Raw genomic sequence first — 12,124 nt, forward strand, 5'->3', positions numbered from 1 at the left:
CACTAAAACCCGGCCCAGCAGCCAATGCGGGAGCTGGAGCCATGTCCAAAATGAGTAGATCTATCATAAATCTAATTGGTCACACTCAGACACTACCACCTTTGGCAAGGCTTACTGATTCTTGCATATGGATATGGCTCACTCTATAAAACAGATGTCTTTTTTGTCACTTGCATGTTAAAAAAAGTAAAATTTTGATTGAATGATTGATCCTGTTACCTTTCAGAAGGTATGATTATGTCTCAACATATATTAAAATGTATTAACTTGAGATGGCTCAATGTGATTTATCAACACAAACACATTATTTGTCTGATAGAATGTTTAAAATTGTCCAAAAAAAAAAAAAAAAGACTTGAAAACCATCAAAAAGGCACCCGTTTTATTGGATGACCCATATACTCACTCAAACATATTCTATGCGGTCCAACAATGGGAAGAAATATGAGCCAGAAGTCTGCAAGAACTTTAGCTCTTATATTCACTGAATGGGGATTAAGACACAGGCAATGAATCTCCCTTTTTTGCAAAGTAACCTAAAATTCCCCTTCCAAATCCCATTTTGCACACCCTGCTTACTTCCTCTCTTTCTTGCTCTGTCTTACTCAATCACACATATTCCTAACCTCAGTCCATAGAGATACTGCTCCCATTTTTTTCCGGATTGAATATTTTCATATCGGATAAAATGTCATGATGGCGAAAAATGAATATGGTGAGTTTAGAAGCATAGAAGAGCATTTAGAAGCATTTAGACACCAAAATTGGCAGGATGGTCCAAATGGTGCACCACTACTACAGACACACACCCTGTCCAATGCTAGTTGGGGCTACAATGAAGCAATTTGCAATTGGATTATAACTTTGGAACCCTGGAATTTTTGAAGTTGATAAATTGGTCAGGAAATGGCAAATTTTTACAAGTTCACCTATAGCTGTTGAAAGCAATGTCCAAGCTTAACAAAACTTGACACACATAGACAACAGGACACTCTGAGGACATAAAGTTTCAAAAAAAAAAAAAAAAAAAAAAAAATCCGCCAACAGGGGGCCATACAACTAAAAAACCATTATAACCCCATAACCGTATGATTTATTGAATAGAAAATTGGTATGTATCTTCTTTGGTGGAGTTCCTAACATCCTCTAAAATTACTAGGATATAAAAACATTTTAGCTAATTCTTCCACAATCATTGTGACAGAATCATTTTTTTTTTTTGAATCCTTGCTTTAAGCACTAACAATAGTAAATCTAATATTTATCATTATCTAAAAAACCTTATCAGCCATTATGATTTATTCCCTACTTTTTCCAAACTTGTCTTCCAAACTTTTTCCATTTGTCAGACCTTTACCAAACTTTGCACACATCAGCTCTAGACCCATGCTGACAAAAATTATCCAATGAATTATGATCTATTAATCATTTTAGGAGGAGCAGAGATGGGAAGCAATGAAGTACAAATATTTGGTTACTGTACTTAAGTACATTTTTTTGGTATCAGTACTTTGCTATCACTCGGCTAGTCTTGACTGGCATTGAATAACATCAAGGTCCCTTTCCAGGAAAGTCTGTTCACTCGGCGGCCATATTTGTAATGCCTCTGGGCAGCTATTTCGGGCATCCAAGACCAAGTCCTATCTATTTGAATGGGGGAATCCCGAAATCTCAAAAACTGCTTGGCAAACTCACCATTAAATAACATATTTCAAATCAGCAACAAAATCTGACATGAACTGTCCCATAAAACTCCTTCGAATGCATATGCAATAAGGTCAGCTGCAAAAATAACTGTGTCCATGCTTTTTCAGCACAAATTTTTCACTGCATCTCTTTAGTAAATCCCGACAGTAGTTTTTTAATGCCAAAAGAGGGTTTGCGCTAGCGCAAGCTGTTAGTAAAGCTGGTCCTTAGAATATAGTACACATCTCTGTAACAGAAGATTTTTTATTCACACTTGGCATTGTCTTGCCACTTGATTTATATCTTCTTCTGCCTTATAAAGTGATCATCACAACAACACGCTTTATGCACTTTCTTGTAAAACATTTTCTTCCCAGTCCCACACGCTGTCAAACTACTCACCAGCCCTGTCTGACTGAAAACTTTATGCACTCCCCATTCCCACCGCACTATCGTCACAAGCTCATTTCACTGCTGTAGACACACACACACACACACACACACGTACCTGTTGACACTTCATAGAACTACAGATACTACACACACATCTAAATCACAATGTGAAATTAATGTTATTATTATGTTCAAAGACTTGCTATATTTATAATACTTAGCTTGGACTCAGTATTCATTATCTCTATTTACTTTTTTTCTATTTTAGATAGCCTTTATCACTTTCTACTACATCTGTTTGTATTATTGTCTGTAATTTACTGTAGAAACTTGCTGAACATTTGTTCTATGTCTGTACTGTAGTTTCCTGGAGGAACCACATTTTGCTTTTTCTCTATTCCCCTGTAAAGTATCAAAAATGGCATTTATACAGCAGTTAGTTGTGATCTGTAGTTTTGTTGATATTTGTCCCTGCTTGTCTGTGTTTGCAGTATTCCAGAACATTTCTCTCGCTTCAAGACCACTCAGGGGTGTGTTTCCCAAAAGTATTGTTAGCCAACTATGGTTGCAAGTTCTATTGAACTCTATTGGTAAAAACGGAACTTGTGAACATGGCTTTGGGAAACCCAGAGCAAGGTTTCTTTCACCGGTGAGCAGGGAGTAGGAAAATGCTCAAAAATGTTGGAAGACACAAAGAATAATGCTTTCTATTTTCATTAGTGTAGAGAGTGAGAAGTTATTTAACTTTTTGTTTATAAAACTGCTTTATGAATGCAATGTCACAGTCTTGCTGATGTGATATTGCTTGATATTGCCTCATGTGATAAACAACTCTGATTTTGTATGTCCTTTTAAACAAAAGAAATACCAAAAGTCCAAGTAAATATAAATTCAGTGCACACATAGATAATATGTCATTTTCTTTTGATGTTGCAGTAAGTTTTATCATTACAGTAGGGATGAGAAAAGAAACGAGAGAGAGAGAGATGATAGGGTCTTGTATGCATTGTATGTGATATAATGCTAGATTGAAAAGAGCATTTATCCTTTCAGTGGGAATATCAGAATGGAGGTCTCTCTCTCTCAGAAGAGGGCCAATCTCTTTGATTTTCTTCTTGCTTTCTTTCTGTAATTATGTTTTTTTTAAAATGGCTTTTTTGGCAAATGATGACTCTCTGCACAAGCTTTCCACCGGCGAGAAGAGAGAGAGAGAAAGAGAGAGCAAGCTAATGGGCAAGGCCTAATGAAGTTTGTGTGTGTGTCTGTGTGTGTGTGTGTGTGTAGAAGGGGCAGGGCGGGGTATGTAATGTGCTTTTAATGTCTGTAATAATCCCTCACAGCGGCAATGCCAAGCTTGTACGCCTGAGAGAGAGAGACAAGAGCACAGGTGTGCCTCTGACAGAAGTGGAAATTAATAACCTGCCATTCTTATTAGCTAATCTATCGGTCTACACTGGCACAGATTCAGCTTGCGGGAGCAATCGCTTCATTACATTTGTTTCCTTTCATGGAGAAGATGCATTGAAGGACACTAACTGTTAACCTGTTATGAGAGGTTATTATAACCTGCTGTAAAGTAAAACATTTCTCATGAAAAATCACATGATATGTCCCCTTGGCAGGGGTGAGCCAAAGTTACCTGTCTGTCAGGCCCTGTTTACACTAGTGCGTTTTCGTTTTAAAACGGTGTTTAAAAATGAAAACGATCCTTGTCTATACTGGCGTCTATGCTGGCTTGTCTAAACTCCGTCTACACTACTCGACCCAAAGGCGCATGTCACATGACCGTACATGCACACTGGGTATGCGTGTACAAGTGTAAACAGTTGCGTCTTGCGCATGTAGGCAGCTGCAGTATTATAAAATGCAGTTTACCTGCACAATTTCTGCTAAAAAGGAACAGCAAAGCATGCAGTTCCATCTCCATGTTATTGTTTAGAGGCTTGTATGTTACAGAGCCGTTGAGAGAGATGGCTCTGGGCTGCGTTTCACAAAAGCATTGTAAGTTGATCGTATAGCCACCAACGGTCTCTACGGTTAATTTAGACTTATGATGCTTTTGGGAAGCGAAGCCCTGATCTGTTATTGTCGTGTTACGGTAGCGTAATGTGGTCAGCCACACCTTCATTTTCAAAAGTCTCCGTTTTAGTCTGTTTACACTGAAACGCAACCCCGGAGTTTTCAAACTAAAACAGGGTATGCAGCGTTTTCGAAGGTCTCCATTTTCAAAGGTTGGAAAATGCTGGAGTAGTGTAAATGACAGGTGTATCCGTAGCAAAAGTTATGTGTTTTAAAACGAAAATGCACTAGTGTAAACAGGGCATCAGTCACTTTGACATGGTGTTGATGACTGACACTAGGAGTCGCACTTGGGAGCCCCAAACACCTCTGATACTTTAAAAAAAAAAAACAAGGCCAATGAGAATTGGCGAGTGTAATTTGCATGCCACTCCCCCGGAAATAAAGGGGTGTCCTAACCCTGTATAGCCAAGGTGAAATGTAACAAAATAAATTTACCCAAAATATATATATATATAAAATTGAGAAATAATGCCTGATTACGCCACCTTGGGAACCTCACCCTTGGGAATTTACCCTTAAAGGGATAGTTAACCCAAAAAATGAAAATTAGGCTATCCCACGATTTACTCACACTCAAGCCATCCTAGGTGTATATGGCTATCTTTTTTCAGACGAACACAATCGGAGATATATTTAAAAATAGCCTTAGTCCTCCAAGGTTTATACTGGTTGTGAATGGCTGCCCAAATTCTAAAAACAAAAAAATGGAACCATCCATAAAAAAAAAATAAATCCATACGACTCCAGGGGGTTAATAAAGGCCTTCTAAAGCAAATCGATGTGTTTGTGTAAGACAAGTATCCTTATTTAAAACTTTATAAAGTAAATTTTGCCGTTCATTTAATTCTTCCCTACCTTAAAATAACATTAAACCCGATCATGTATTTCTAACAGGCACAATGCCGTAACTACATGACATCCAATCAAAATATCACATCTTTTGCGGTCAAATTTAAAAGCGTCCATTTCCACATAAGCAGCGCGCATATAGGTATAGGCTGCATGCAGTGTCTGCTGTCTTTGCTAATTCCGTTCTCGACAATGTACCTGCAGATTTAGCACTTACTAGCATGAACAAATAGCCTGGCACAAAAGGTGCATAAAGATCAATTTAAGATTCAAACTCTTGATACAAAACATAGCCTACCTTTTGTAAGTTCTTGTTGATAATATTATACGAGCAAGAATGCAAATCCAAATATCCACACTACAGTTCAACAAACAAAAGGGTAATATTAAGTGATGTTCTTCACAGTATCGTCAGTATTTGCTCTATTTTTCAACGAAAGCAACAGCAGAATTACAACACAGCGGTGTTTCGAGAACGAATCTGCAGCTGTGAACGTTCATGAAAGTCAATATTGATTCAATAGCTGTGTCTCATTTGGAAGGCTGCGTCCTCCGGAGGTCGCATTTCAAGGTTGCATACGTCATTGAGGCTGTATCATTTCATAAAAGTAAGTAGGACCAAAGTCCATTTAAGTCAAGTCATTTCACTCGGCGGCCATCTTTGAAATGCCTCTCGGGCATCCTGGGCATTATGCAGCTCCTATCTCTTTGAATGGGGAAACATCAAATTCTCCAAAGCTGTTTGCCAAGCTTTCGATTAAATTTCATATTTGAAATCACCAATGAAATCTGACAACAACTGTCTCATAATTTTTTTTTTCCAAACGCTCAAATCATGACAAAAAAAAACAGTATTTAGGCTGGATCAAGCTAGTGCGCATGCGCAGACCTAAATGCGCGTCTCTTGTGCCTCATTTCGGAGGCGCGCGTCTGACTGTTTCTATAGAAACCGGTGCTTCTAACGGCCGCTGCAGTGACGCGATGACTTTACAGGTCGGCGATTGGCTCTTATTTTGAGAAGGGACTTATTCCGCCATATTGAGCGTTACACTTTCTCCCATTCAAAACAATACGAGTGACATGTCTTGTGTTATTCTATAGTCTTTGGTAGGACTCTCCGAATTCGACCTTCGAATGCGTCCTTCTTTCACGGGAATTCGGAGGATACATGAGGTGTATCCTTCGCTGCTGCAGATAGACCACAATTCTTTGCGTAACTGTTATTAACAACCGTCATTTATTTGAAAAATTAAAATAAAAAATAAAAAAATAGCGGCCGCGGCAGATGTACATGTACAGTACAAGTGAAGATGTGGTGTTTAAATGTAAATAGTTTCAAGCTTGTTTTTGTTTTAAACTTTGTTCTTCTTAATATCCTCCTCCTTTGTCTCTGCAACAGATATCTGTTGTACACACACCACAGCTTCCTCAAGCATTAACCAAAATAAAACAAGTGAATACATTTTCTTTTCAAATTACTTTCCAAATGTATCAATAAATATCATTCATTTACTGCTGTGAGAGCGCAATGAAGCGGCAGTGAATGTGTTGGCATAGCAACGTGATACTTCCTGTTTCCTTTCCTACCTGTTTGTCCTACGAAGGACGTCTCGTTTAAATCTGGTTAAGGACACTCCATATACTGCATCCTTCACAGGATGTGTCCTCAGGAGGACGCAGCCTTCGAAATTAAATGAAATGAGACAACAGCTAATGATTCATTCATAAATACAGCCACTTGCTTCGTTGAACGAATGACTCGATGACTCACGCATTAAGACAGTGATTTACCGCCATCTACTGGCGGTTTTGTATTTAAAGTAACAACTTTTTCACGTTTTTATCATTGCATATTTCTCTATTGAACATTTTTTGTTTTTTTTATTTAAAACATTATTAATGTTGTAAAGGTATTCATAAAAGATAAAAAAAAAATAATAATAATAATAATTAAAAAAAATAATAATAAAAAAAGCCCTAGAAAGTCAATTTAGGGGGCAAATATTGTCCCTTAATGGAAAATTTACAAACTAAGTGGAAGAGAGGGGGTACGCAGAAGGATGGTAAATGCCTCGGGGTACTCCACTCTAAAAAGTTTGGGAACCACTGGTGTAGAACATCATGGCATTGTGTACTACATCGCCAAAGTTAACGTTTTTTGGATGTACGTTGAATGCGTATGGCTGGCGCGCCAGAAGATCCTTTTTCTATTTTATAAAGTGTATCCATTGCTCCCTGCACCAGTTTGTGTTGACCCCACTGTGTGACCATAATAAAGTGTTGGATTTGAACTTATTCTTGTCCAGTGTGTGCATATCCTGGCGGTATGCATAATTCAAATGACTGTATATTTATGTGCGTCTACTTAAACATTTATTTTATGTATCTTTTAATTATTATAATTGGTATAGTTATGGCAATAAAAGACTGAAGCAATTAATAACATGAAAAAAAGGGAATTTGTGAATTTTCCTTATCCACTTCCTGTGAAGTGATATATTCATGTACACGTTCCCATGCCATTTGCAGTGCTTTTTGAACTAATCATCTACACTCACTTTGATTTATAATGTCCCTTAGAAAAATGTAATACCCTGTGATGTTCAATTGAACGTAGCTACTGTTGTTAACTGAGAAAGACTAACAGCTTAATTGTTTGTTGCACATTCATCATTGTTTCAATAAATACCTGACTAAAGGCACTCTGCACTTCAGGACAATGTGGAAATGGATTGGAAGCGGTTTTGTTAACAGTGTGAGCTCTGCATGATGTTCAGATGAGGAGCTATGCAGTGTTGTGGTGGAGAGGTCCTCCAAGCCGTTATAAATAGAGCTCTTTGGGACCTGAATTGATTAATTACATGTTAAGGACGCTGGAGAAAAGCGCTGCCTTGTCAAGAGGAACCATTTGAATTCCACTCCACACACACACACACACACCTCACATCGACTCGCACACTACAACACATGCTCCCCTCTGATACACACTCAAATATTTGGAGATGCCCGCAAAGTCAAATGTTTGGAATACTTTTCCCATTAGTTAATGTCTGGCATGTGATATGACACTAAGTCGCTGCTTTTGTTTTAATTGGATATAGTTGGAAAAGAGCCTCTTCCCACCTGTGAGAGACTAGAAGAATCAGTTATTTCTAAAAAAAAAAAAAAAAAAAATATGCAATAGATTATGCTATTTAAAAATAAATAAAAACTCTCCAGAAAGTTAGAAAAAAAGAATGTTTTTTTTTTTTCTTGCACTGAAAATATAATACACAAACATCCAGATTTATTTTATTTCTTTAACTGAATTAAAGAACCCTGATGAAAAAGCTAAATAATACATATCTATTTTTTACCCTACAAATAAACGAGTAACCATGGTGACCAGGATTTGTTTTCCTCCACAGTAAACCATGACACACGACTGTATCCTATCATACCACAGAACAGGCAAAGCATATTTTCATGCTGCATACACCTGATATATTTGATATTTCTTTTCTTTTTTTAAATTCAGTGTGTCACCCTCTCACCTGTATCCCATAACCCCCTGCTCCAGCTTCTACTGTGTTTTGTTACAGGGTTGCATTAGAGAATGTACGGACCTTGGACAGATAAGGAAACTGAGAGATTGAATTCTAAGTGGTAACACAGAGAAGGGTACGAGTGGTTAAAGCGGCCATGTAAGCAAACCCTCCGTCTTTTTATTCCCCTACTTTCCAAGGATGCCATATGCTGAATGGTGAAACAGAGATAAGAGAGATGGATAGAAGGGAACGAAAGAGAGGGGAACAGAGAGGGGAAGTTATCGCAAAAACTCTCTTATCTCTTCTGTCCCTTTGCCCTTTGTTCGGAAAAGCCCCAATCCACCTAACAGAGTCATCATTGTTGGAGAGAGCACACACACACACACACACACCGAGGATGTGTGTTTGTGCATTTCTTTGCTGGTATTGTGCCTTTTTCATGTTAATTGAGATTGAGTGGCTCTCCTTGAGTGAAAACACAGCTCTGAAATGACTAGTGGAGCTTTGGGAAAACATCATACACTAATACCTCATCTTATGCAGCGCTTCTAATGAGCCACCATCACACATTTACACACACGCTCGCCTCTCTGCCACCTATCTTTGCATGGTAATTAATAACACTTACTCAAGAAAACCGATGTCTGCCACGTACTACATGCACATACTCAGTTATGTGTGGCATTGACAAAGCATTAGCCATAATAAGGCTATAATCACATCATAATTACGACATAATGACTGGTTTTCACTCGTCCTCACCCAGTGGATCCCAAATTGCAGCACAAGTGAATGACGAGCAAGCTAATAGCAAAGCCCTTCAATTGCTTGGTAATTCTCATGTTGCCTTCACTTGAGCACTGAAACAATTAGAATGGCGATTAAAACCTTGGAAATATTTGAATTCCTCTTTTCAGGCAGGATACGGAAGCAGAACTTGTAGGAATCGCAGGTGTTTGGTGTTATCGGCACCTTTGCGGCCTTTATTTAGAGCAGATTAGTCTATCTAAAATGGAGCGTTAATATTTTTGTAGCACTTTCTGCTTGTCTGTTGATGTTTGACATGAAAATAAATTGCAAGTGAACCGACTGTTTGCACTGAAACTCTTTATTTGGAAAGTCCTGAGTTGACAATGCTGCTTCCTTTCTGTGTTAATTCTGTCAACTGCAGCGCTTTCCCGTCCTCCCATAAGTTCAGTAAGTGCTGGCACAAGGGGGTTGCTGCTGTTGTAAAGAGTCTTTCTATACGCTGGGGTATTTGGGAGTCACCAATGAAGGGCACCTTTATCTGCTACATACTGCTGAGAATTACTTGCACGAACAAGGCATTATCTTATAATTTTCTCTCAGGGACTGGAGAAGGACTGAAGAGATTTGAGGTTTGACAACAGGGACATGAGAGAAGAAAAAGAAACCTGGCATATGCCATTTCTTCACTTTCCTGGAGAAGGTTAAGAGAAGATTTCTGTCTTACAAATAGTAGTGTGATGTATCTTGGGGTGTTATTTTAATGGATGGTTATTTTTAAAGGGATGATCCAGCATTTTTTAGTGCCGCTCCATCCAGATGTGCTGTTGTAACATGCTCAGCTCTTCGCTGACTAATTAGTGGACTTTAGCGGTCTGATGAGATACTGTGTCAGATTTTACAGGTTTCTCAGGGCCGTACAGGCACTAAAAATACATCTGCATCACTTCACCTAGCTGAGAACACCCTGGCTTCTACAGTAAATGAATGTTAATGAAATTAAAAAATGGTGTCATTTTGCTGCGGTTTTATAATTCTTAAAATCTCTTAAAGGGGAAGTTCAACAAAAAAAAATAAAAAAAATTCTGCCTCTCACCTGTATTTCTTTCTCACACAAGCCATTCATGATTCGTTTAGAAATTGGGCACACAATATCACTAATGATGGTCCCACTTTATATTAGGTGGCCTTAACTACTATGTACTTATTGTGTTCATATTGTATTGCAAAACACTTGTGCTACTATTGAGGTGGGATACGTGTAAGGTTAGGGACAGGTTTGGTGGTATGGGTAGGTTTAAGGCTGGGTTAAGGTGTAAGGGATGGGTAAACAGTGTAATTATAAATGTAATTACAGAAATTAATTACAGATGTAATTACATGCAGGTGTTTTTAAAATAAAAGTACAATGTAAAAACATGTATGTACACAATAAGTGCATTGTATCAAATGATTAATTTAAATGTAAGTACATAGTATAGTTAAGGCCACCTAATATAAAGTGGGACTAGGACTGATGTCAAGTATTCGGTGAATACCAACTTAGATTACGGTTTCTCAACCAGACTTCAGAAGACTTAGAGAATAGTACAAAAGTTATATGGACTAATTTTGCGGTGCCTTTGTGACATTTTGAAGATTGAACACCTCAGTTGACTGCTTTTGTATGGTAAAGAGAGATATGAGCAACTACATGAGTAAATTCTGTCCACATTTAAAGGGGACATATCATGAAAATCTGACTTTTTCTGTGTTTGAGTCGGGTCCCCGGTGCATCTACCAACCCAGAAAACGTGAAAAAGCACAACCCAGTAACTTTGTTTTGGTAAGCATTTCTCTGCAATCATGTTAAAAAACGAGCCGTGCAGATTTCGCTACACTAGTGATGTAGGAAGGGGATCTTATTATAATATTACTGCCCCTTAATCTGCACGTTTTCACCCACGGCACTGCCATTTTCTTTTCGCAAGCGACAACAGTGTACCAGTTCTAATGCCATGGCAAAACATGCAACAAAAGGGGTGAACAAAAGGGCTGCTTTAGAGAAGAGGAAGAGTTGTTGTAGTAGAGTGTTGTTGCTAACACTGTTACTAACAATCATCATTTTGGCTGCGTGAGATTCTCCAGCTTTGTTGTTGTTGAGCAACTGAAATGCGAGCTGTTAAAGCTCTGCCCTCTTTTGGGAAGCGGGCTGGGAGCAGCAGCTCATTTGTATTTAAACGGACACACACAAAAATGGCGTATTTTTGCTCACACCCAAATAGGGGCAGATTTGACAAGCTATAATAAGTGATCTGTGGGGTATTTTGAGCTGAAACTTCACAGACACATTCTGGGGACACCACTTATATTACATCTTGTGAAAAGGGGCATAATAGGTCCCCTTTAAATGTTTGGGTAAACTATTCTTTTAAAGCTGTTTTGTGTAAATAGCAGCACCAAACATAAATGCAACCCAAATATATCTACTTTAATATAATTTTTTTTTATTTTCTTTTATATATTTATTTATCATATTAGATAATCAAAATATCTGTCTTCAGTTTTTTTTTATATATATATATTATTATATTATATTAGTATGTCAAAAATAAACTGAAACCTTCTAAACATTATATACAATATTTATAAATATTTATCTTTAGTCTCTCCTCAAACTAATGCCATTGCTATGAAGGCCTCCTAAAACAGCAACATGTATTGATAGAGCCACAGTGTTTATAATTACCAGGGAAATCAACCAACAAACAGCTTGCGAATTGACTTGTAGCTGTTTACACAATGAACTGGGATAAGAGAAAGTATTTCACGTTGACATATGAGATTGTTTGCATGCGAGA

The sequence above is a fragment of the Ctenopharyngodon idella genome, chromosome 14 (assembly GCF_019924925.1).
Source record: "Ctenopharyngodon idella isolate HZGC_01 chromosome 14, HZGC01, whole genome shotgun sequence".
NCBI classification, from domain to species: Eukaryota; Metazoa; Chordata; class Actinopteri; order Cypriniformes; family Xenocyprididae; genus Ctenopharyngodon; species Ctenopharyngodon idella.